Genomic DNA, 27,321 nt, shown 5'->3' on the forward strand with positions numbered 1-27,321 from the left:
CTGAGCGGGAAGCCTGCTTTTCCCTCTGCCTCTCCCTCTGCTCATGTTCTTTCTCTAATAAATAAAAATAAATAAAAAATAAATTAATATCTCAGCAATTAAACCCAATTTGCCATTCCTCTCCTCTCTGTGGAGGTGGGAGTTAGGTGGGGTGAGACTGAAAGTACCAACCCTCTAATCCTGTGATTGGTTCTCCCATTCTTAGGTGACCTAAGGGCTTCCTGAGAGTCGCCTCATTAACATAACAAAAGGCACCTTTATTGCTCTTCTCATGAGAAACTCCAAGGGTTTTGGGACCTATGAACCAGGAACTGTGAACAAAGACCAAATATGTATGAGAAATATAGTTTGGTCATCTGAATCACCAAATATGTATTTCTTATAAGTCACAGTATCACAGCTCTCCTTTAGGAATTTTATAGTTTTGCATTTTACATTTAAGTCTGTGATTCATTTTGAGTTAATTTTTGTGAAGGATGTAAAGTCTGTCTAGATTCATTTTTCTGCATGTGAATATCCAGGTGTTGTATTGCCTTTTCTCCTCTGTCAAAGATTTGTTGACTAGACTTATGTGGGTTTATTTCTGGACTCTCTATTCTGTTCCATGGGTTTATTTGTTTGTCTTTTGCCAGTATCACATTGTCTTGATTATTGTAATTTCATAGTAAGTCTTAAAGTCACATAGTGTCAGTCTTCCAACTTTGTTCTGCTCCCTCAATATTGTATTGGTTATTCTGGATTTATTGTCTGTCTATACAAACTTCAGAATTAGTTTCTCAATGTCTACAAAATAACTTGCTGGGATTTTGATTGGGATTGAACTAAATCTATAGACCAAGTTGAAAGGAAATGACATCTTGACAATAGTGAGTCTTCTTATCTATGAATACAGACTGTCTCTCCATTTATTTAGTTCTTCTTTAATTTCATTCATTAGATCTTTGTAATTTTTCTCATATAGATCTTGTACATATTTTGTTAGATTTATACCTAAGTATTTAATTTTGGGGTTGCTAATGTAAATGAAATCATATTAATTTCAAATTCTACTTCATTGCTGGCATATAGGAGAGGGATTGACTTCTGTGTATTACCCTTAAATCCTACAACTTTGCTACATTCACTTATTAATTCCAGGAGTTGTTTTGTCATTCTTTTGGTTTTTCTACATGGACCATAATGTCCTCTGTAAAAAATGCACTTTTATTTTTCCCTTCCCGTGGATACACTTTTATATTAAGAAACTAAGAAAGTGGGAAGCCTGAGTGGCTCAGCGGTTTAGCGCCGCCTTCAGCCCAGGACGTGACCCTGGAGACCAGGAATCGAGTCCCACGTTGGGCTCCTTGCATGGAGCCTGCTTCTCCCTCTGCCTCTCTCTGTGTGTCTCTCATGAATAAATAAATAAATAAAATCTTAAAAAAAAAGAAACTGAGAAAGCTTTCCATTAGGAAAAAGTATAAAGGATAAAGTATGAAGTATATACTTCAGGCTGAAGGAAAGTGATCTCAGATGGAAAAATATGAGATGCTAAAAGGAGAGAAGAGCAAAAAAATGGCAAAAATATGGGTAAATCTAAAGGAAATTTGAATGTATAAAAATGTTTTCAAGGTTATAAAAAAAACAATTAAAATGCATCATATAGGGATGCCTGGGTGGCTCAGTGGTTGAGCATCTGCCTTTGGCTCAGGCCATGATCCCAGGCTCCTGGGATCGAGTCCCGCATCAGGCTCCCCACAAGGAACCTGCTTCTCCCTCTGACTATGTCTCTGCCTCTCTCTGTGTGTCTCTCATGAATAAATAAATAAAATCTTTAAAAAAATAAAATACATCATATAAATCAAAGCTCCTGGAAGTAGTTAATGAATTTACAAGATTTCAGGAGACAAGTATAATATATAAAAATATAATGTATTCCCATATATTAATAATGAATTACTAAAACTCCTTTTTTTTTTTTTTTCCTCAACCCCTTTACAAACTGCAGGACTTTGTTCAGGGAGCCAGCTGGGATGTCTGCTCCTGGTGCCTCCCTGGTGTTTGAGTAAAAGCCCCCAATAAAAACTGTCTGAATCTTAAAAAACAAAACAAAACTCCAATTTTTAAAAGGCATACCATTTAAAATAGCTACAATAAAAATAAAATATTTACTGATAAACCTAGAAGATATGAATAGTATATGACATTGAAAACTACAAAACAATGATGAAAAAATCGAATAAGACCTAAATTCATGGAAAAATACACCACAGTCATGAGTATATCTGAAACTAATTCTAAGGTTTAATCGAATGATAAGGAAACATGAATAAGTGAAACAATTTTGAAAAAGATAGATAAAGTTGATGGGGCATCTGGGTGGCTCAGTTAGTTGAGCATCTGCTTTCAGCTCAGGTCATGATACTGGGATCTGCTTCTCTCTCTCCCTTCGCCCCTCCTTCCACTTGTGCTCTCTCTCTCAAATAAATAAATAAAATATTTTAAAAAGAAAAAGAAAGAGAAAGTTGAGGGACTCACACTCTTGATTTCAAGACTTACTATAAAGCTACAGTTATCAAGTCATTGTGGTATTATAAAAAAGATAGATGCATGGATTAATGGGACAGAGTAAACATTCCAGAAATAGACCCACTCAAAACGGTTAATTGATACAAAGATAATTTACTAGCAAATGTTACTAGAATAATTGGACATCCTAGACATATAAATGAACTTTATCGGGCAGCCCGGTTGGCTCAGCAGTTTAGTGCGCCGTCAGCCCAGCGCCTGATCCTGGAGACCCGGGATCGAGTCCCGGGATCGAGACCCGGGATTGAGTCGAGCTCCCTGCGTGGAGCCTGCTTCTCTGTGCCTCTCTCTCTCTCATGAATAAATAAATAAAATCTTTAAAAAAATGAACTTTATCTTACACCTCATACCTAATACAAAAATTAACTAAACATTAGTCATAAATATGAATATTAAACTATAAAACTTTTAGATGAAACATAGAAAATCTTTGTGACCTTATATTAGGAAATGAGTTCTTAGATATGAACCAAAGGCATTGATACATAAAATAGAAATTTATAAATCAGATTTTGTGAAAATTATAACTTTTGCTTTGTAAGACACCATTGAGAATAAGACAAGTTATAGACTGAAGAAAATATTTGCAAATCAGATATCTGACGAATAATAAGCAATGAACTCACAAAATTCAATAATAAGAAAGCATACAACTCCTCACAAGTAGGCAAAAAGTTAAATAGTTCTTCACCAAAGAAACTGGATAAAGCACACAATGATCATCCTTAGTTACAATGAGATACTACTATACACCTATTAAAATGGCTAAAGTAAAAAATACTGACAATACAAAGTATTAGTGTAGATATAGAACAACTAGAATATACATTCTTGATGGAAATGCAAAGTGGTACAGTCACTCCAGAAAACAGCTTAGCATTTTCTTATAAAGTCAAACATACAGTTAACCAGTTAACTATATGACCCAGTAATCCCACTCCTAAATATTTACTATTTACTCTAGAGAAATATAAACTTAGGTTCCCACACAAAACCTGCACATGGACGTTTATAGCAGATTTATTCACAATAACACCAAACTAGAAATAATCCCAAACATTGTTCAACAGGCAAATGGATAAACCAACAGTGGTACATTCATAAAATGAAATCTTACTCCAGAATGAAGATGAGCAAACTAGAGATACATACATATCTCAAATGCATTTTTCGAAGTGAAGGAGGCCAGACCCAAAAGGTCTCACATGGTAAAATCTCATCTCTATGACATTCTGGAAAAGGCAAAACTATAGGAAAGGAAAACAGGTAAGTGGTTACTAGGAGTTAGGGGAACAGGAATGTTTGACTATAAAGAGGCAAGTCAAAGTAGTATTGGGGGTACGGGAGCTTTTCTTATGCTGATTTTGAGGGCAATTACACAGCTCTATGCATTTTGTCAAAAATTATAGAATTATACACCAAGAAAGGTGAATGTGACTGTATATACATAACAAAAATAAGCAAAGATAATGCTTGTAAATGCCCCACCACCATAGAAATAAGGTTTAGCATGATTAGATACCAGGGTTGGAGCGGTGTTTTCATCCATTCTTTCAAAACATTAAGTCATTCATTCATTCATTTTTAAAGACTTTATTTATTTATTCATGAGAGAGAGAGAGAGAGAGAGAGAGAGGCAGAGACACAGGCAGAGGGAGAAGCAGGCTCCACGCAGGGAGCCTGAAGCAGGACCCGGGACCCCAGGATTACGCCCCAGGCCAAAGGCAGGCACAAAACCGCTGAGCCACCCAGGAATCCCCTAAATCTTTCCTTTAAAAAAAAAAGGTAAAAATTCTTTGCATTCTTTGTTCATTTGAACTAGGAACAAATGAATCATTTCAGAAGTATTCCTCAGATTGTCCTAGGTACAAGTATTATGACATGAATCATAACTGGTGAGGGAAATTCAATGGATTCCTCTACAGTATCTCTTGTATTTTATCAGGACTTCTGAAGCTACAGCATTTAAAAGATAATGGTTCAGGTAAGCCCTTCTATTCAGTTTTGTAAACCAAGAGGCCACTTGGAGAAAATGCTATGACTTGTGCTAACATATGTGTAGCTTAAAAAGAATTATATTTGAGGTCTGTTGAATGTGCACATAACGCGAAATTTTCTTTTCAAAAGTATCATGTCATCATTTGGTCTTGCAGCAATTCTTCAAGTCACTGGAGATCTCCCAATAATGATTGATATCCTCACAGAAGCTACATGCCACACATAGTCTCACCAACATAGGTAGACACACATATATATACACACACTCCCATATGCAGACACACATAGACACATATGCATAAACATAACATATACACATGTAAAAACACACAGGCGTGTACGTATGTCTTCACACACAGCATGCTAATGCACAAGCACACCAACTGTGCACATACTTTTTTCCCCCTCAAAAATGTAGACCATCTCTCAGAACCCGGAGTGTAGAGAATTGTGTTTTAAGGTTACGGTATCTATCTTTTTTTTTTTTTTTTTAATTTTTATTTATTTATGATAGTTACAGAGAGAGAGAGAGAGGCAGAGACACAGGCAGAGGGAGAAGCAGGCTCCATGCACCGGGAGCCCGATGTGGGATTCGATCCCGGGTCTCCAGGATCGCGCCCTGGGCCAAAGGCAGGCGCCAAACTGCTGCGCCACCCAGGGATCCCCAGGTTACGGTATCTATCTTAAATAAAGGGAGCTTCTGCCTCAAATATTTTATTGAAATAAGGTGGTTGTAAATGAAAATCAGAGAAAGGATCAGGCAATACTTGGGATTTTCAGCTGAATTCTTTAATAATAACCAAACATAATCCATTTAGGTTTGGGACGCTCACTCTTGGAACTTAGCCACTGCGCTATGAGGAATCCAACAGCCCTACCTCCCTACAACCCTCAGCCCTAGCTGAGCTCCCAGCTGGCAGCCAGCACTGACTTGTCATGTGTGAATGAGCCATCTTGGAAGTGGATCCTCCAGCCCTTCCTCAAGCTGCCCCAGCTGATGCCATGCAGGGCAGATACAAAGGCCCCTGCCAAGGCCTGCCTAAATTTCAGATTTGTGAGCAAAATAAATGATCGGTATTATTTTAAACCATTAACTGTTGGGGTGATTTGTAATGCAGCAATAGAAAACTTGTAAGTGCAGAATAAAAAGATATTGAAATGATCTTTCATCTTTTCTCTCTTTGACACTCTTTCTCTATTCCACCATGCCATAAACTCTTTCACATTTCACAATTCAGTGCGCGCGCGCACACACGCACACACACGCACACACACACACATACACCCGGAATAGCATAGAAAAGAGATAACTGTTGGGAAACCTACAGAGAGAAGAGCGAAGAGAATAAATTCATAGGTTTGATAACCCTGTATTGAGTAGTAAATGTAAGAAATCATTTTCAATATTGTAGTCAAGCATAAGTGGTGGTTTAGGGAAGATGTGTCTACATGGAGATCTTCAGGGCAGAATTTGGAGAAATGTTTTCTGCGGGGTGGCGGGGGAGGTTCAAGACTTTGTGGTGTCGATTTGGAGTTGTCGTTGCCAGAAGATGGGCTTGTTTTACTGCAGTTAATGATATTATGGGTGGATGTTGTGGGTCCAGGTAGTAGATTCAGTCACAGGATAGAGAACCTCTTGAATGAAAACAAATCTATGCTAAACATTTCCCCCAGAAGAGGGAGGGCTGAGTTCTTGTAGTAGGGATTAAAGGTTGACAATGTTTGTATATCAGGGGTATTCCCAAATAAGAAAATATGATACGGTGAAAGAAACCATCTTAGAGCATTGACCGGGGGCAGGAGTTGGTGGTTAGAAGCCCCTGGAGCTGAAGGCATTTCCAAATGGTAGTCATTAAACTACTGCTTTTAGGGCAGCCCAGGTGGCTCAAAGGTTTAGTACTGCCTTTGGCTCGGGGCCTGATCCTGAAGTCCCAGGATCGAGTCCCGTGTTGGGCTCCCTGCATGGAGTCTGCTTCTCCCTCTGCCTATGTCTCTGCCTCTCTCTGTGTGCGTCTCTCATAAATAAATAAAATCTTTAAAAGAAAGTAAACTACTGCTTTTAATACTTATCTCAATAAATATTTGTTGAGCGTCTATTCTGTCTTAGGCACTGGAAATGTGATGGTGAGTAGAACAAATATGGTCTCTACCCTCATGGAATTTATAAATTAGTTGGAGTGGGACAGAAACAAATTAAATAATGATATAAACAGATTCAGTTGATCCTTGAACAATGCAGAGGTTAGGAGCAATCCTAACTCCTAACATGGAGTTAAAAATCCACGTATAATTCTTGACTCTCTAAAAACTCAACTAATAGTCTACTTTTGACTAGAAGCCTTACAGTTGATTAATGCATGTTTTGTTTATTGTAGGGGCCCAGAGCAGGCTGCCCCAAGATGGGCCACTTAGCATAAAGATTATTTTGAGGGACGCCTGGGTGGCTCAGCAGTTGAGCGCCTGCCTTTGGCTCAGGGCCTGATCCCGGGATCAGGGATTGGTCCCGCATTGGGCTCCCTGGATGGAGCCTGCTTCTCCCTCTGCCTGTGTCTCTGCCTCTCTCTCTGTGTGTCTCATGAATATATAAACAAAATCTTTAAAAAAAAAAAAGATTATTTTGAGTTAAAAGTAATCAAAATCCCACAGACACAGAAAAAGCTCTCTCCCGGCCCCTCAACTGCCTAAATTTGCATGGGAAAGGAAGAGAGCTATTAACAGAGACTTCCCTTTACCTAAGGAACTCATCGGCATCATAGGGCAACCTTGTTTTTCCGAACATCTCCTTTCACCTTCTTGCTAATGGCCTTCCTCCCTGATCCCTACTCTTCTCTTTAGTTCATATAAGCTTCATGTTGCCTCATTGTCTTTGGAATTTTATGTCTGTGTGGATTCCCCATATGTACATTTATTAAATTGGATTTTTTTTCTGTTTATCTGTCATATGTCATTTTGATTGAGAGTCCAGCTAGAAGGACCACAGGGCAGAGGAAGGACTTCCTCCTTGACAATGTTAGTATAATATACTGTATCTTACCATAAAGTAAGCTGGAAAAAGAAAATGTTATTAAGAAAATCATAAGGAAAAGAAAAGTCACTTACTGTAATGTATTGTTTTATACAAAAGATCCGCATATAAGTGGACCTGCACAGTTGAAATCCATGTTGTTTAAAGGCCAATTGTAATTAGAAATGTTGAGAAGTGTTAAGGGAAGCACACAGTTCTTTGGGAGAGAGAATCAGAAAGCCAAATTCATAGCCTCTGCTTTCTGAGTATTTACAGTTTTTCTTCTCACCTCACCTTTTTCACACCTTCCAAGAATACTTTGACAGGCTCCTAACTATTCCTCAGCTTTTTGAGTCCTTACGAATGATTTAGTTTATTTATGTATATGTAGCTTTGAAAGGATAGTCAAAATAGGTTAAGTAGGAAATATACATATTCAAAGGTCTTTAAAGTCCACTTGATTGTCAATAATGAAGTTCCATTTTGATGCTAAGGATGTGAGCAAAACAGGACTTAAACGTTAAAACTTCTGCCTCCGAGGAACTCACATCTATCTGGCAAAATAAAGGTGGTCCACATCATTGTGGGAAACAAAGGCAAAAGAAAATATTAAATTTCCTTACACCTTACAGCCCACTGACAAGTCCTTGAGACCGGCAGAGTGACTTTCCTTTAGGAAATCAACTGCCTCGATGTTAATACTTTGCTAAGAGCAAAAGGCAATCTTACCTTAACATCATCCCAACCTCTAGGATCCTATAAGTCTCCTTTAACATATAAACATTCCTTTGGAAACTTCCTTTATCTCTGCCCCCAAGATATATGTTAGCAATCATCCTCCAAGCATAAGGCCCACTGATATACATATGAAGGGTCTCACCACTAAGGTTTTACTAGACAGTAGCAAATGACCTTTTCCCAACAACAGCTAGCCCTTCGGTGTCTTGGAAATCTTGCTTCTAAATTCCTTAGAGACTTTTGCTACCCCTAATTCCCTCTCAACGTGAAAATATGTAATCAGTTACTCCTCACAATCCCACTGTCCTAATCTTTTTGCCCACTGGTCCTATCCTCACGCTTTAATAAAACCACCTTTTTGAACTGAAGAGGTCTCAATAATTCTTTCTTGACCACTTGCTCTGAACCCCAACATTTCCACATCACATATGACTCAGAGTCCTTCCAAAAGACATATTGCACCATGATAAAATCCTAGATTGTGGTGAACTTGCCTTAAGCGCTAAAGCAACTCAGGGAAGCTATGATGAATGTGGTGTTATCAAGAGGCTATAAGGAGGAGGTAGGTTTGGGGAAGGGTGCTGTTTAGTTAAGGCATGGGGCAATGGAGAGAGAAGCATTCCAAGTGAGGAGAGGAACAAGATTCAAGACTCAGAGGTGGAATGGATATAGTGAATAGAACTAGATAAGTTCTCATTGCATTCATGAGGCTTTATTTTACTAATGGCTGTAGGTAACATCAGATGCTTTAGTAACAGGGTTTTTAATGAGTATCCAAAACAGGGAAGATGGGGGTGGGATGTAGGGCTGTGTGGGAGGTGAAGTTATTTGAAAGGTAATTTTAGAATGGACAAACATTCAAATATGAGCACATGCCCAGTGCAAGTTCCTTTCCCTTTTATTCTATTAAGTTGGACAGTATGAAATTGCTAATATTCATTTAGCCGGCAGAAATGTCAATGTCATATGCTTCAACCTAATAGATCATTAAACAACATTTGCTTTTGTTTACCACATCCATCTCGAGGCAGTTCTGCACTCTTTGGAAGCTGGAAATCTAGAAACTATCAAAGATATTTTGCTATTCTACTTGATGGATGCTGTGATGTGCCTCTTAGATCCTCCTTCAGGAAAAAAAAAAATTTCCCCACCACTTATGGCTAGTCTCTGGGAGTATTGCTGACAGCCCTCAGCTCTTGGCTGTCTTCAATGATTGCCTCAGATGCAGGAGCTACCCTAACCAAGATCACGCCCCCTCCCCCTACACCTAATGACTTATTCCAGAAGGAGTATAAAGGTTTTTTATCATCTAACTTCAACCCATAGATAACTTGAAAGAATTATCTTTAGAGCTGTCAAGTCAGCTGAGACTTCTACTAACTTTAAAACACAGCTAAGGGGCGCCTGGGTGGCCTAGTTAGTTAAGCATCTGACTTGGTCTCAGGTCATGATCCCAGGGTCCTGAAATTGAGGCCAGCATTGGCCTCAATGCTTCTCCCTCTGCCTGCCCCTCCTCCTGCTTGTGGTCTCTCTCTCTCTCTCTCTCTGTCAAATAGATAAATAAAATATTAAAAAATAAAACCCACACACAGCTTAAATTCTCCTTCCTCCCAATCTTTTTTCCTCTACCTCTTCTATGGGTATTGACCCCTTTCTACCAATCTTATTGCACTGCAAACTCTGTCTGGGACTCTGCTTCCTGGGGTACCTGATCTACAATAGTTGGTGCCAGATCTGAGACATTTAGGAACTAGATCACCTGCCACTCAACAAGCAGTGAGTATTTCATCACTGGTGAAAGGTGGAACATAGGGAGCCTTTGACACAAGGTAGCAGTACTGTTGTTAAAACTTTCACCATGGGAAATGGTGAAAATGGGAAGGTATACTGGTGGAAATGAATGTACTAGCTGAGGCTATGATTCACACATTTAAAAAATATGAGGGGGAAAAAATAACTCTAAGTGTTCCCAGGGCACGGGGATGCAAGAACACCTGGCTCCAGGAGTTCCAAACAGACCAGATTCAGCACTCACCCCTGACAAAATCCAAAGGCAGAGTGGATGGTGAAACAAAAGAATTTATTTCTGTGAGGCCAACATCAGGAAAACAGTGGACTAGCATCTGTCTTCAAAGTGCTGAAGATACTTCTAGGTTTATATAGGGAAAATGTGGGGCAAATGTTGATGGTGTAGAGGCCACTTTTAGGCAACCAGGCTTGAGTGATGGAATATAGAAAGGGCCCACGTTGGCCCCCTGGCTGAATACACACAGGCCCATCAGGCGACCCCCATCAAGATATCCATAGGCCCTAACTGACCAATGGACTACTTATAACCAGTCACAGTTACCAAAAAGGGGAAGATTCCATGTGTCGCCATACCTCCTCATCTTCTCCCTTTAAGAACAGCCCCTACCCACTGACTCATTGTAGATAGTCTCTCTGCTGTCCTGCCCACAGCTCCCTTGTGGTGTAGTCAATGGCCTCCCTTCTCCTTTGTTCTGTCTCAGGTGAATCTTTTTACTCAGTGCCACTGGCTTCCACCTGATTGTCACCTCACATTTGGGGACCCCTATTGAATTGAGAGACAGCCCATTTAGACACCATAGGTGGGCATTGCAGGTGGGTGGTAAAGGTCGGGTTGATCATAGTCTTGAGGTCAATCACACGAGGTCTTGTTGGTTTGGGGCAGATCCTGTTGCTTGAGGGGGTAGATTCAGGTTCCATCATGGGATGCTTTGCCACAGGGTCTTTGGCCTATCTCTAGTTTAAGAGATAAACTAGAAAGAACTAAGTCATTTAGAAAGTACAGACTGAGGCCAAAATGGAGGTAGGTGTGAAGTCTTCTTTCATAAGGACAGAATTGGGTAGAAACTGACGAACAGGCCTGGGACTTAATTTTAAGCATATCAGAATTCCAAAGAAGATAGTTTTTTTTTTTTTAAAATATTTTATTTATTTATTTGAAGGAGAGAGAGAATGAGCACAAGCAGCAGGAAGGGCAGGCTGAAGGAGAGGGAGAAGCAGACTCCTTTCTGAGCAGAGAGCCCAATGCGGGGCTCAATCTCAGGACCCTGAATCATGACCTGAGGTGAAGGTAGATGCTTAACCAACTGAGCCACCCAGACACCCCAGAAGATAAATTCTATTTATTTATTTATTTATTTATTTATTTATTTATTTAAAATATTTTTATTTTTTTAAAAGATTTTATTTATTTATTCATGATAGACACAGGGACAGAGAGAGAAGCAAAGACACAGGCAGAGGAAGAAGCAAGCTCCATGCAGGGAGCCCGATGTGGGACTCGATATCAGGACTCCAGGATCATACCCTGGGCTGAAGGTGGTGCTAAACCACTTAGCCACCCAGGGATCCCCAGAAGATAAATTTTATTTATTTTTATTTTTTTAAATTTTTATTTATTTATGATAGTCACACAGAGAGAGAGGGAGAAGCAGAGACACAGGCAGAGAGAGAAGCAGGCTCCATGCACCGGGAGCCCAACGTGGGATTCGATCCCAGGTCTCCAGGATCGCGCCCTGGGCCAAAGGCAGGCGCCAAACCACTGCGCCACCCAGGGATCCCAATAAATTTTAAATATAAGATGTTATGCTAAATCTACGTTTGTTGGAAGAGAATAGGACTCTGACAAAGGATGAAGACAACCAGATTAATATGCTCAATGTCTTAAATCCCCAGATAGATTCCCCTCAATGTTCCAGCCTCTCCTCCCTCTAAAAAACTAATCCTCCCTACTTGCTTGAAGATGATGCAGAGGCTTCTGCAACATTAAGGCTACATATGACCACCCATCTCCTTCCCCCTTCAGGATCTGTGCTCAACCCCCTTCTGGTCACTAGGCCAATAGCTACGATTGAAACACATCATGACTTGGCCAAGGAAATGTTAGCCTGATAATAAAGTAGTGAAAGGGAGCATATTTTGCCATCCAAGATATGCCTCTGGTATACTGATTTTCTAAGGTGTTTTGTTTTGTTTTTAGAAACTGTAGACAAAAGAGAAGCCCAAAGAGCTTCAAAACCTGTAGAAGTTATCCTTTTGTAAGAGACATTTACATGTATAAGGAAGATCTCCATTTGTAAAGGTGTCTTTTTGGCCTTACCATGAAGGTCATGGTGGTGGTGGTGGTGTCCTGGAGGGATGACTCTAAATCTCTAGAAACTTTTATCTATGGAGAAGACTGATAACCTAAATCTTCATAACAACCATACTTGTGTTTACTGTGCTTTGCCCTACAATCTCCCATAACTGACTCCCTACCCCCAATATCTTCTGCCTTTAGCTGAAGATGGTATTTAAGGTGGTTAGCTTCAGCTATTTGGGGAATACTCAGTTTTCCTTGTGTACAGGAAGAAGACAATGTTTCTTTCTTTTCTTTTTAAGATTTTATTTATTTGAGAGAAAGAGTGCAAGGGCACGAGTGGGGGAGGGGCAGAAGGTGAGGGAGAAGCGAACTCCCTGTGGAGCAGGGAGCCCAATGTGGGGCTTGATCCCAGGACTCTGGGATCATGACCTGAGCTGAAGGCAAGTGCTCGACTGACTGAGCCACTCAGGCATCCGGTATTCTAAGAGTTTTTCTCTTGATAATTCTATTGTACATCAATTTAATTATTAGACCAGCCGAAAAACCAAGAAGGGAAGAAAGAAAAATTTTCTTCCCACTACAGTAGGAAAGGAGCTCTACCTCAAAGGAGAAGCAGATCCCAGCCAATATGTGCTAGCCTGAGTTGGCGGGATATGTGTGAGACTGGATTCTGAGGGCTCTTGACTAAATAGGATAAGTTGCATAAGGGAGAGTTTAGTGATTTGGAAGCATTCTTCCAGGAAACAGGATTTGACTCGTTGGCAAGGACTTCAAGGATGGTTCTTTTTCCACACTTGGACAATGCAGCGATTCTCCTAAGCTAGGTACAGGTGCCAGAATTGCAATGGCAGGTAGTGGAAGATATGTGATAGAAGTGGGAATGCTAGAGTGGATATACTATATAAGCCCAGAAAACCCACTGGAGGCCTGTATTTATCGAGAGGACTAAGAGGACACACCATTTATCATCACAATGACCAGAAATACAATACCCTGATACATTAGAATCCAGGTGGCAGGGCTCTAACCATCAGTAGCCAGGTTGATATAATTATAGTAATGAGCAACAAGTTCAAAAGCAGGGTGACCCTGACCTTCAAACAGTAATGGAGACATTTAACAGAACATGGCATTTACTATGGGAAAAAATAGAAGGCAGCTACTCAATTCAGAAACTCAAGTGAGATCAAGGACAGATGATAGGGTGGCTGAGCACAGTTATGCCAATAAAGTCCCTGTTTCTTGCCCTGTTCCTGGATTTAAGTCAGTTTTTGGAACTTGAACCTACTGACTGAAAGAAAGGCAAATCACTAGAAGGAAGGACCCTGCAACACTATGGTAAGTACACCAGTAATGACTATCCCAGTCTGTTCCAAGAGGGACCCACAGCTACTTACACTGAAGAAGGGGTAGCATCCAAACATTTTGAGAACTGTTGGGGGGCAGCCTGGGTGGCTCAGCGGTTTAGCGCCGCCTTTGGCCCAGGGCGTGATCCTGGAGACCCGGGATCGAGTCCCACGTCAGGCTCCCGGTATGGAGCCTGCTCCTCTCTCTGCCTGTGTCTGTCTCTCTCTCGAAAAAATAAAATAAATAAAATAAAATAAAATAAAATAGAACTGTTGGGCACAGAATCCAAGTTGACATTGATATCTGAATGCTGAAGCATTATTATGAACCCTCTATGAGAGTGGGAAGAAATGAGAGCCAGATAATACACGGAGTCATGGTTCGGGTCTGGATCAGAATGGTCTCGCTGGGTCTGCAGACCCACCCAGTAGCCATTTCCTTGGCCTCAAAATGTATAATTGAAGTGGACACCCTTAGTAGTTGGCACAAGCACCAAGATGAGAGCTATGATGGTGGCAAAGGCCATGTGGAAGTCTCTAAAATTGCCCTCCTGCCCAACAGAGATAGTAAACAAACAAAAACCAATATTCAATCTTAGGGGAAATGGCAGAAATTAATGCCATCCCAAAGAATACAGGGGTGATACTCTTCATCCTATCTTAATTTGGGTAACCAGTGTGGTCCTTGTAAAACCTGGACAAACCCAGGAAGACAAAAGTGGGCTGTTGCAAACCAAGCAGTAACCCCAATTTCAGCTGCTTGTGCCAGGGATAATGTCTGTGCTAGATCGACTGAACGGGATCTCAGGTGCATGCTATGTGGCTGCTGATCTGGAGATTGCATTCTTTTTTATTCTGATCAGAAATAGCTTTTATTTCCTGGGACCATACCACAGAATACATTTACAGTCTTGCCCCAGGGATATGTTAATTCTCCTGTGCTCTTTCACAAAATAGTCCAAAGAGAACTAGATCAGCTACACATCCTGCAGAGCATCATAATGGTCCACTCTATTGATAATATCATGCTAATCTAACTGGCTAAGGAAAAGACACGCCTGCAACATTTCCAATGTTAAGACACACACACTCCAGAAAGTGAGAGATAAGCCCTATAAAAATTCAGGACCTCCACAAAATTAACAACATTTTTAGGACTTCAGTGGTCTAGGGTGTGCCAGTACATTCCCTCAACAATAAATATTTTTTGCATTTTTCTGTTCTTACCACAAAGGAGCACATCACCTCATGAGTCTCTTTGGACTCTGGAGGTACCTAGAAAAGTGCTCACACGCTATGACCCATATATTGGGTAACTCTAAAGTCCACCAGCATTATGTAGGGCATAGAGCAGGAAAAAAAAGCTCTACAGCAGGTCCAGGCTATGATGCAAACAGTCCTGTTGTTCAAACCATACGACCTAGAAACCTTATGGTACTAGAGGTATCATAGAAGTACTAGTTGGAAAGATTGTGAGGAGTTTATTGTTAACCTTCCATCAGAGAATCTCAGTACAGACCCCAGGGCTTCTGGAGAAAAGCCAGTCATGTTCACCTTTCAAAAACCTCCTGACATCTCCTGATAGAGATGGAGTTCCTGATCACTGGGATACGAAGTCATCACGAGGCTTAACTAACTCATCTGGAGTACTACCTTTCTTCCCCCAATTTTTTAGAAATTCTATTTATTTTTTTTTGCAAAGCACTTTCAGACACACCCTTCTCACCTGCTTGATGAGATATTTTGTATCTAATTTTCCAATGTTCCTCAGATCTAGAATTCCAACCCCATGTGCTAGAGGAGCAATGGTGTATTGATAAATGTTTAACCATTGGTTCTCCAAAGCAAAAAGCAGTGATTTGCAGCATTTGCCTATTTCCATGATATATATTTTTTAAAGATTTTAGTTATTTATTCATGAGAGACACACAGAGACAGGCAGAGACATAGGCAGAGGGAGAAGCAGGCTCCATGCAGGGAGCCCGATGCAGAACTCAATCCCAGGATCCGGGGTTCACAACCCAAGCAGAAGGCAGATGCCCAACCACTGAGCCACCCAAGCGTCCCTCCATGGCTGATTTTAAACTGGTAGCCACCATTATGTTATGTTATGTTTCTATCCTGCAGACACAATGGTTGTTAACTTCAGAAAGTAGATAATAAAACATTTAGTTTAGAAGAAAAGGAAGTGATGAGTTTCAAGTATTTATTTCCTTTGTACATAACTGTAAGTTTATATAACTTAAATTTGCAAATGTCTTTCACAACCCTCTCAAAAAATTCCTGAAAATGTAAAAATTGCCTTTTGTCGCTGGTATTAGCTAGTTCCAGTGCACCTGTGAAAGCTTCTCATCCTGCAAGATTTTCACTAGGTGTGGAAGGTCTTACAAGTAAATGCAATTTTTAGTAATTTTTGGCCTAAGATTTTTGATGCTTCTACCATGATGGTCACTTACTTTCTTTCAGTGTTTCCTTTTAACCTTTTTTAAAATTTTTATTTATTTATTCATGAGAGACAGAGAGAGAGAGAGGCAGAGACACAGGCAGAGGGAGAAGCAGGCTCCATGCAGGGAGCCTGACGTGGGACTCCATCCCGGGTCTCCAGGATCTCGATCCCGGGTCTCCAGGAGCGTGCCCTGGGCTGAAGGCAGGCACTAAACTACTGAGCCACCCAGGGATCCCTCTTTCAATGCTTCCTAATTACTATTTCAATGAACTGATTCTTGTTTCCTTGGGGCCTTTCCAAACTAAATTATAAGCTTTTTAAGGGAAACAAACCGGTTTTTGTATTTTTGTTTGTTCGTTTGGCCTTTCTTTGGGGGGGTTGCATATTGTGAGATCATAATGTGTATTAATTAATTTGAACACATTTTATATGCCAAACATGAAAGTCAGGGTCTATAGATTCCAAATTAATCTAATAAACTGCTCAGATGCATCATGTTTTCATTTTTACAATAACATTTAGAGTTATTTTCTAAGGGTGATAGGAAATGGGTGTCATAAATGGATCTAGTATCATTAAAAATATATATTATTCTCATTTTCAATGATTCTCCAATCTGCTACTTAATACATTGGAAGTTCCAAAACATGGTTACAACTTAAAACTTCTCTTAGCCTTAGAATATTAAAAAGCACCACTGAATCATTTTAAGTGGATTCCTCAGAAGGCATGGTTAGCTTTTTCATCTTCTGACTAACTTCATACGTTGATATTCTTAGCTGAATTTTATCCCTGGAAACATATCACTGAAATGACAAATAAGTAGCTTTCATGAAGAATGTAACTGTACACTCTCTCTATAAAGTACTATTAGAGAAAAACATGAATGTATAGTGATAGGGCCTCAAAACATTCAAGAAATTATTTAGTTGAATGTAACAGAGTTCTAGATTAATCAGAGCAAATTTTGAATACCCAGAGTCTAATCTGTATGCTAGAGTAAATGTCACCTATAATGGCAATGTACTACATTTCTTACATCTAAACTATTGAAAGACTATTTTCAGGAAATAAAAATGTCAGTCCTATTAAAAGGACATGATTATAACCAGCTATATTTGTGTGCAGGGGGTGGGGGGAGAAAGGGAGAGAGAGATGCACATACATACATATCTTAGTCGTAGAGTAAACATACTGAGATTTTTTCCCATCCTACAGTTTTCTTTTTCTTTTATTTTTTAAATATTTATTTATTTATTTATTTATTTATTTATTTATTTATTTATTTGAGACAGAGAGAGAGAGAGAGGCAGAGACATAGGCAGAGGGAGAAGCAGGCTCCACGCAGGGAGCCAATGCGGGACTCGATGCCAGAACTCCAGGATCATGCCCTGAGCTGAAGGCAGGCGCTAAACCGCTGAGCCTCCCGGGCTGCCCTACAGTTTTCTTTTTCTGATAGACTTTAAATATTAACAAATTTTCCCAATAATTAATGGCTATACAGAGAGATCAACATTAGCTAATAATAAAGGGAACCCCAGGTCCTCTGTGGCTTAAAGGATTGTTTGGGATTATTATATTTATTTCAAGTGAAGATTCTTCTAATTACCTCATTTCTTCTTAATTGGTGTCTTATAAAAATAAATTAGGTATAATAATTATTAGTATTCATTTTTAACCTCTCCAGATATTGGTCTAAATTTAACAAATATTAGGATGCCTGGGTGGCTCAGTGGTTGAGCGTTTGCCTTTGGCTCAGGGAATGATCCCGGGGTCCCAGGGATAAAATCTTTAAAAATAAATAAATAAATAAATAAATTTAACAAATATAGTGAACATACAAGTATCATTTCAAATGTGTTTTTTCAGATTTGAATTCATTTATGGCTGTACCATATTTATCATATAAGTAAAAATATTGCCCACCTATAGGCTACTTGCAAAAGAATCTCCTTTATAAAGCCTGTTAAATTAGTACAAAAATATCCATGTGTTGTATTAATGGACTTAATAATATCTTTATTAAAAGATTTATTTATTTATATTAGAGAGAGATTGAGAGAGAGAGAAAGACCACATGGGGAGGAGGGGCAGAGAGAAAATCTCAAACAGATACCCCACTGAGCATGGAGCCAGATGTGGAGCTTGATCTCACAACCCTGAGTCGAAATCAAGATTCAGACACTTAACTGACTGAGCCACCCAGGTGCCCCTGGACTTAATAATATTTTTAATACTATTCCAGAAAAGAAGAAAATAGAGAAAGAAACAAGGATTTTCTTTTTAATTGTGAAGCTACACTTAAAGTTCTTTTTTTTCTTTTTAAAGATTTATTTATTTATTCATGACAGACACAGAGAGAGAGGCAGAGACACAGACAGAGGGAGAAGCAGGCTCTGTAGGGAGCCTGATGGGGGACTCAATCCTGGGACTCTAGGATCACACCCCGAGCCAAATGCAAACGCTCCACCGCTGAGCCACCCAGGCGTCCCTACACTTAAACTTCTAACATCTACTTAAAATGGCTCATACTTTAACACAGGTTTTTTGTTTTGTTGTTGGTAGTGGTGGTACCACTAGCATGTAGGAGAGCACAAAAGGAACTAGATGATGATATACCAAATAGAACAGAATCTGTGCATCTTTATCCATTTTCTCTCATAAACACCACTCTTGAGTGAGGCATCGATTAAATTAGCTATCTCTTTAAATACCTTCTTAACAGTAGTGATGTAGCCCTTCACCTGTGTTGATGATACTATTGATGAGGCATTGGTGGAGTATAGTTGAAAATAATACGTATTCTCTTGCCTATGTTGCCTTGTCTCCGAATGCTTCTGCTCATAACAGAATGCCAAAGTGGGCTTTGCTATGGCTTCAGTACTAAGTTCTATGTGGAACTCTGATGTATGCTCAGACTGTGAATTAAAAATTAGATAATAATAAGAGAGCTATAAATTAAAACTAAAATATCATTTCCAACCCATCAATTTGTCAGAGCTCAACAACATTATTGATGATGACAGCAGGGAAACTCATATTCTCTCTTATACATTGCTAGCAGGAGGTAACTAGGAAAATCTCTATGAATGGAAATTTGAGAATATGTAACAAAAGCACCCAACACATAACCAACAATTATCTTCCAAACTTTATCTGACCTGCACACCAAACAGGCAAAATGATACATATTCAAAGATATTCATTGGTGCTTTATTTGTATTAGCAAAATATTGGAAATAATGAAAATATCCATCAATAGAGAATTGGTCAAAGAAAGTAGGATATAATCATATAATAGAATGTTATGCCACCATTAAAAAAGAAAGAAGGGATCCCTGGGTGGTGCAGCGGTTTAGCGCCTGCCTTTGGCCCAGGGCGCGATCCTGGAGACCCGGGATCGAATCCCACGTCAGGCTCCCGGTGCATGGAGCCTGCTTCTCCTTCTGCCTATGTCTCTGCCTCTCTCTCTTTCTCTCTCTGTGTGACTATCATAAATAAATAAAAATTAAAAAAATAAAAATAAAAAAGAAAGAAGATTCATATACATATGGATATGGAAGGATTTCTAAGATATACTCCCTCCCTTTCATCTTTCCTGAGATAGGATTGACATATAACATTGTATACATTTAAGGCCTACAACATGTTTAATTTGATACATTTATATATTAAAATATGATCACCACCATAGAATTAGCTAACACCTCCATTCTGTCACATAATTACCATTCCCTTTTTGTGGTAAAAACATTTAAGATCTACTCTCTTAGCAACTTTCAAGTATATAATACATTATTATTAGCTATAGTCACTATGCTATACATCAGATCCCCAGAACTTGTCAATCCTATAACTGGAAATTTGTACCTTTTGTTTTTGTTTTTGTTTTTTGTTTAGAGAGAGGAAGAGAGAGAGAGAGAGAGAAAGAATGAATCTTAAGCAGGCTCCATGCCTAGCATGGAGCCTGACATGGGGCTCTATCTCATGACCCTTGATCATGAAATCAAGAGTCAGACACTCAACTGACTGAGCCACCCAGGTGCCTCTGGAAATTTGTACCTCTTGACCAATATTTCCCCATTTCTCCCACACCTGCCCCTGGTAACTACCACTCTAGTCTTTGTTTCTCTGAGTCCAGCTTTTGTAAATTTCACATATAAGTGATATCATACAGCATTTATTGCCCTTCTCTGTTTTTATTTCACTTAGCACAACACCCTCAAATTTCATCCACGTTGTTGCAAATGACAGGGTTTCCTTCTTTCTCATGGCTCCATTATATATATATATACATATATATATATATCTCACATATTCTTTATCTGTTGGTCTGTTGATGGACACTTAGGTTGTTTACATATCTTGGCTATTGTGAATAATGCCACAGTGAACATGAGAGTGCAGATATTTCTTTAAGATCCTGATTTCAATTCCTTCAGATATATACCCAGAAGTAGAATTGCTGAATCATATGATAGTTCTATTTTTAATTTTTTGAGGAGCCCTCATACTGTTTTCCATAGCAGCTACACCAATTTGCATTCCTACAAATAGTGCACAAGGATTCTTTTTTCTCCATACCCTTACCAACTTGTTACCTCTTGTCCTTTTGATGAAAGCCATTCTAACAAGTGTGAGATGATGTCATTGTGGTTTTGATTTGCATTTCCCTGATGATTAGTGATGTCAAGCACCTTTTCGAAGATATACTTTTAAAAAGAAAGTAAATTCATTAAGTAAATTAAGCTGCCATTTCTGTGAAAATGTGTACACATATTTATTTGCCTGCATATGCATAGAATAGCAGAAGAGTACACAAGAAACTCTGACTTAGGTGTCTGGGGGAAGCTTTAGAGAGGAAGGCTTGTTTTTCACTCTAATCCTTTTTGCAACTTATATTATTTACCTATATTGTTTATATAAGTGAAAATAATTTTTTTTACAAAAGAACTAGTGGGCAGCCTGGGTGGCTCAGCAGTTTAGCACCGCCTTCAGCCCAGGGTGAGATCCTGAAGATCTGGGATCGGGTCCCACACTGGGCTCCCCGCGGGGAGCCTGCTTCTCCCTCTGCCTGTGTCTCTTGCCTCTCTCTGTGTGTCTCTCATGAATAAATAAATAAATATCTTTTAAAAATTTTAAAAAGAACTAGTAAAGCTTGGTGAGTCTTATTTCATTTTTCTTAGAAAGACCAGGCTCCATGTTCATAATTTGTCCATCAAATGATTGGGCAAGTCACCAAGCCCTTCCTAAGATGGAATATTTTTACAGCAAGAGGGATTATGAAGAATAATGAAGAAACAATGGAAAATAACTTTTTTGGTGATTCTTAACCATTTTATATTATGAATCTTTTACAAATCTTGAGATCTATGGACTTCATCTCATAAAAAATGCACAAAATCCTACATACAGCATCAGGTTTAGGGACCCCCCCTAATGCCCATTTGTGGGACCTGAGTTAAAAACACTTACTCTAAAATAAGAGACAGTTTTTTCAGGGACCCACAGCTGATCTATTTTATTTATTATTATGAAACATCCAGCATAAAGAGTTTTATCTTTTGAAGAAAAAAATGGAATTTCTTTAGCATGCAATGATTTATATCTCTTTAGGCAACATTTCTTTTTTTTTAATTTTTTTTGTTTATTTATGATAGTCACACAGAGAGAGAAAGAGAGAGAGGCAGAGACACAGGCAGAGGGAGAAGCAGGCTCCATGCACCGGGAGCCCGATGTGGGATTCGATCCCGGGTCTCCAGGATCCCACCCTGGGCCAAAGGTAGGCGCTAAACCGCTGCGCCACCCAGGGATCCCGACAACATTTCTTTTAAAAAACGATTTTATTTATTTATTTGACAGAGAGAGCATAAACAGGGGGAGCAGGAGAGAGAGAGAAGCAGGCTCCCTGTTGATCAGGGAGCCTGATGCAGGGCTGAATCCCTGACCTGAGCCAAATGCAGATGCTTAACTGACTGAGCCACCCAAGTGCACCTTTAGGCAACATTTTTTATTTTTAACAGGAAGGTATAATGACTGCCTTCTGGTTGCCATAAACTTAATCTTAGTATAAGCTATTCTTTGAGTCTGCTTGAGAGTAGTGATATCCAGTATCTGTTAACATTTTGATGCTTATGATTCCACTGAGAAGGTGAAGAAATACCCAGGGGGATATTTTGGCCGTGACAACCCTCTTCCTAATTGCCTTCAGCCAGGTAATCCTCTTCTTTATAGAACTTGGGATTTCTTATGGCAACAAACCATTCTGAAGGGAAAATTTTGGAGATTCCATACCCAGGCACAAACCAGATGGTAGAAAACTCCCCATACTCAGTGCATGCAGAGTTTATTTCACATCCAGGATCTTCTCTTCCCCTTGTTCATCAAAGGTTTCTGAGTCTCCATGCCATTCACTCACAAGATTGAGAATAAGCATAATCCAGAAAGATTACTATAGCAAGTTGAGACTAATTTTACCTGTTGAGTAGCCATGACACACTCATCTTTAAAGAAATTGCTCAAAAGAAGCTTGTCTCTGATAATGACACAAAACTATGAAATTTCCCATAGTATTTTCCTTTAATAAGACTTTATCACTGAAAAAGTAGGTGAGTTCTCATAAAACAGCTGAGAATTCAACTCTAGATGCAACATACAGCTGTTTCAATGTGACACGTGTTTTCCTTAGCTTCTCTATAGACAGATTTCAATTTAATGTGGTCTTTTCCAGATCCACATTATTTTTGCCTTTCAAGATCATGAGGAAGAATGAGAAAGAGAACGTCCCAAACCAAGATTGCTTCATAAGTGATTTCTGGCTATTTCAATGAAGTATCAGACCTAGGCCTATGTTTTCACCGGGCTCTATCCCACCATGCACAGTTGAGTTCACAGATGAAGAAACCAATGCACTGTGAAACAGTCACTTGCCCGATTGGTTGAGTCACATTAGAACCTAGGCCTATGTGATCCCACTACTCCTCAGATGCCCTGTACATTTTTCTGGTCAATCTATAAACTATCAATTTTAAAAGTCATATAATTCAAGCACCATAAGTGCAATTTAAAAGTTCCAAGATGGGGATCCCTGGGTGGCGCAGCGGTTTGGCGCCTGCCTTTGGCCCAGGGCGCGATCCTGGAGACCCGGGATCGAATCCCACATCGGGCTCCCGGTGCATGGAGCCTGCTTCTCCCTCTGCCTTTGTTTCTGGCTCTCTCTGTCTCTCAGTCTTTCATGAATAAATAAATAAATAAAATCTTTAAAAAAAAAAATAAAAGTTCCAAGATGAGTGGTTCTCAGATTCCAGCATGCCTCAGGATCATCTGAAGGGTTTGTTCCAACAGTTTCCTGAGAGACCGGCTAGGGAAGGACCAAAGAATTTGCATTTCTAGCAAGTTCCCAGATGCTGCTGCTGCTGCTGCTGCTGATCTGGGGACTGCACTCAGAGAACTACTGGACTAGAGGATAGGGAGAGGCAGCCTCACTCTGGATATAGCAGGAACCCAGGAAATCTAGTTCCTAAATGTGCCACTGGATTTGTTTTTTTTCCTTTAAGAATAACTGTGACATCCACCTATTCTTCCTAAGCTAAATGGCATACATTTTTCTTTCACCTTCTCTTTCATCTTATATCAGCATTCTTTATAAGTGATACATCTTATTACTGCGGCATGTACTGTCTGTAGTCCTATTGATCACAAGCATGTCTGTATGCAGTGGGCTAAATAATTCTCTTTCTCTTTTATTCTTTCCTGAGTGGTAAACGTAACTTTGATTTTGTGATAGACTTTTTAGTATTTATTGATTTGGCTCTTTCTGACATTCACATACCATTTAAAAAAATTCATTTTACTGTGTGTGTGTGTGCATGTGCATAACACCAAACACACTGTACTATGGTTTTGCTGACAAACTTTGGGAGCAAGGATGTGCAGTTAAGTCTTAAAACTTAAGTGCAAAATGAATGAGCCTAATTTATTTAATCTAGAAACCAATTATTTAGAGATTTAAGCAATTTGGCAGCTGGGTGTGCAGAAGGGGGTGTGGGTGGGACTAATGTGTTTTTGCCAAGACTGAGTTTTTGCCTAGTGCTTTTGGAATTTCAAGAATCTAATTAAGACTTTTGGTAAATTTGCTTTAAATCACCATAGAATTAATAAACTAGAGGCATTACAGTGTCTGTCAGCTCTGATTTAATTTAGATGCTCAGGCCTTTCAAACTAGATCAAGACTTCAGAGAAGTGCCAAATAGGTGACACTTTTCAAACAGCCTGCAGGTAGCTGCTGACACCCACATTGCCACCATAGCTGCCTGGCCAAGCAGTGACAGCTGGTTTAATGCATCCCTCACCCATATTGCTGAGGGACCCATGGCACCCCTCCCACTACTCATAGCAGATCTGGGGACACCTCGGTTCCAAGTCACTTTTCTTCCCATCTCCTAGTCACAGAAGACTTTATAGCCCCTTACTGCCATGGAACTGCATTAAGCAGCTCCTCCTCTTTCATAGATGACAGTTTTCTGGGTTCAAGTCTCCATGAAGCTCAAGCTCAGTTGAGCTTAGATGAGTTTAGGCTCAAGGACTGGGATGCAGACATCTTGGGGGAATTTAGAACTAAGGGCAAGACGTGCTACTATTGCTGCTACATTCTGGATTAAGTAAACTTTTGTAGGCTATTATAGACACTATATTACTTTGTCTAACTTTTTTTCTTCTAGAGAAATTTACACTCCAATTTCCAAATATTTTTATTTTTATTTATTTTTTATTTTATTTTTTTCCAAATATTTTTAAATGATCTTTTAGATACCAAACAATTTAGGTTTGGTATTATTCTTCTACACTCTCTTTTGCTCTTCTCTCTTTCTCTTTCCCTTTTATATGAATTTGTTCTTTCATTCCCACCTTGTTCCAAACTTTTAGTTCTTTGCTAAGGATCACTGGCAAGTTGGGAACTCTTAATATTTAATCATAATTACTGAAATATTGCCATCATAATGCTTTTCCATCTTACTCTCTAATTAGACCAATACTTCAATTGTCATTTCTAGAACTACCATATCCAAAGTGTTAGCTTAAGAGAGCTGCTTATGCTTTCACTTAAATAATAAAAAGAAAGATGCCTGGATGGCTTAGTGGTTGAGCGTCTACCTTTGGCTCAAGACGTGATCCTGGGGTCCCGGGATCGAGTCCCACATCGGGCTCCCTGCATGGAGCCTACTTTTCCCTCTGCCTGTGTCTCTGCTTCTCTCTCTCTGTGTTGCTCATGAATAAATATATAAAATCTTTAAAAAAATAAAAAGATAATTTGAAAACAGCATGACAACAGTATGTGTGTGGGGTGTCTCAGTTGGCCTGGAGCTGACACTTATATATGGTAGCTTTTGCAATTAGGCAGCACACCCAAAGTCCTCAATGACCTAGACTGAATAAAGTTTTTTTTTTTTTTAACTTCAAGGGTATGCTCGATAACACCTAAGCACATATGCCATTTCATGATTGGCCTATGTCCCAGGAGTTCAATGGAAAAGAACTCTGGAGCTCTGTACAAAATTGGAGCTTTAGGTGTATACAGACATATCTCATGAAATGGGGATAATAGAGATTAATAGAATTCATAAGGTACAGCAGCACTGCCATTGGAGGGAAAAAGCACCATGGGTGGGAGCAAAGCTGAACAAGCTATGGTTGATTTAGCATGAAGCTCCCAGTGCTAGAGGTGGTTGTAGCTTTGGGAATAACGAAAGGATGAGCTTGAATACCACCTGACCCAGCCTCCCACTGCTTCCTTTTCTGCCACCTCTCTCCTCCTCACTCATTGTTCTGGGAAAGAGGGAAATGTTAAAAGAAGAGCCCTAAAACCTGTTAAGCAAGGCAAAAAAAGGACTGACCATAAGGGGAGAAAAATGATAAAATGAACTACATAAAAATTAAGAAGTTTTGTATATCAAAAGAGAGTAAAAGGCAAACCACAGCCTGGAAGAGGATATTTACTATACATATATCTAACAAAAGACTCCCATTCAGATTATATAAGGAATTCCTATACATTTCTAAGAAAGAGACAGACAACACAATAGAAAAATGGGCAAAGTACTTGAACACTTTTTCAAAAAGGGTTCCTTATCCTTCAAAAAGTATAACAAAAGGGCCAATAGACATTGAAAGTTGCTCAACTTCCTTATTAGGGAAATGTAAATTGATGCATAATGCAATGTGTATACATACTCATCAGAATGAGTAAAATGAAAAATATTAAAAAATGCCAAGTGGTATGGTATTTGGAGCAACCAGAACTCTTATATGCTGCTGATGGATGTGTAGATTTACATATCCATTTTGGAGAACTCTTAGGTTATTTACTAAAGTTGAAGACATGCTCATACTATGGCACAGTGATTTCACTCCTAGATATATACTAAACAAAAATGTACACGTATATTCACCTAAAGACATATTCAAGAATGTTCGTAGCAGCATACTCATAAAAGGCCAAATTAGAAAATACCTGTAATGTTAATTTCACATGTCACCTTGACTGGGTCACATGGTACCTAGATATGTCTGGTCAAATATTGCTCTGGGTGTTTCTGTGAGAATGTTTTTAGGTGAGATTGGCATTTAAATCAGTAGACTAAGTAGAGCAAATTATTCTCCCTAATGTGGGTGGGCCTCATCCAATCAGTTGAAGGCTTAAGTAGAATAAAAAATCTGGCCTGCCTCCAAGTAAGAAAGAATTCTTCCTGAATGACAGTCTTAAAACTGGGACATTGTTTTTTTCCTGCTTTCAGATTCAAACTGAAACATTGGCTTTTCCTGGGTCTTAAGGCTGCCAGTCTTTGGACTAGAACTACACTGTTGGCTTTCCTGGTCTCCAGCTTGCTGATTTACTCTGCAGATTTTGGAATTTGCCAGCCTCCATTAGCATGTCAGCCAATTCCTTGTAATAAATCTCTTTACACACACACACACACACACTATTGGGTTTGTTTCTCTGGACAATCCTGACTCATACAATACCCAAATGCCCATCAAGAGTAGAATGGATTAATTAACTGTGGCGTTTTTACAAAATATAATACTGTACAGCAATGAGAATGAACAAATTACAACT

At 39.3% G+C, this 27,321-nt stretch overlaps 1 long non-coding RNA gene across 1 annotated transcript in view; it reads right to left on the bottom strand.

Moving 5' to 3' along the window:
- The window catches only part of LOC140628790 (uncharacterized), a 303,795-nt gene that overhangs the window by 27,379 nt on the left and 249,095 nt on the right, over positions 1–27,321 (bottom strand). The window lies entirely within an intron of this gene.

This window comes from Canis lupus, chromosome X (assembly GCF_048164855.1).
Source record: "Canis lupus baileyi chromosome X, mCanLup2.hap1, whole genome shotgun sequence".
NCBI classification, from domain to species: domain Eukaryota; kingdom Metazoa; phylum Chordata; class Mammalia; order Carnivora; family Canidae; genus Canis; species Canis lupus.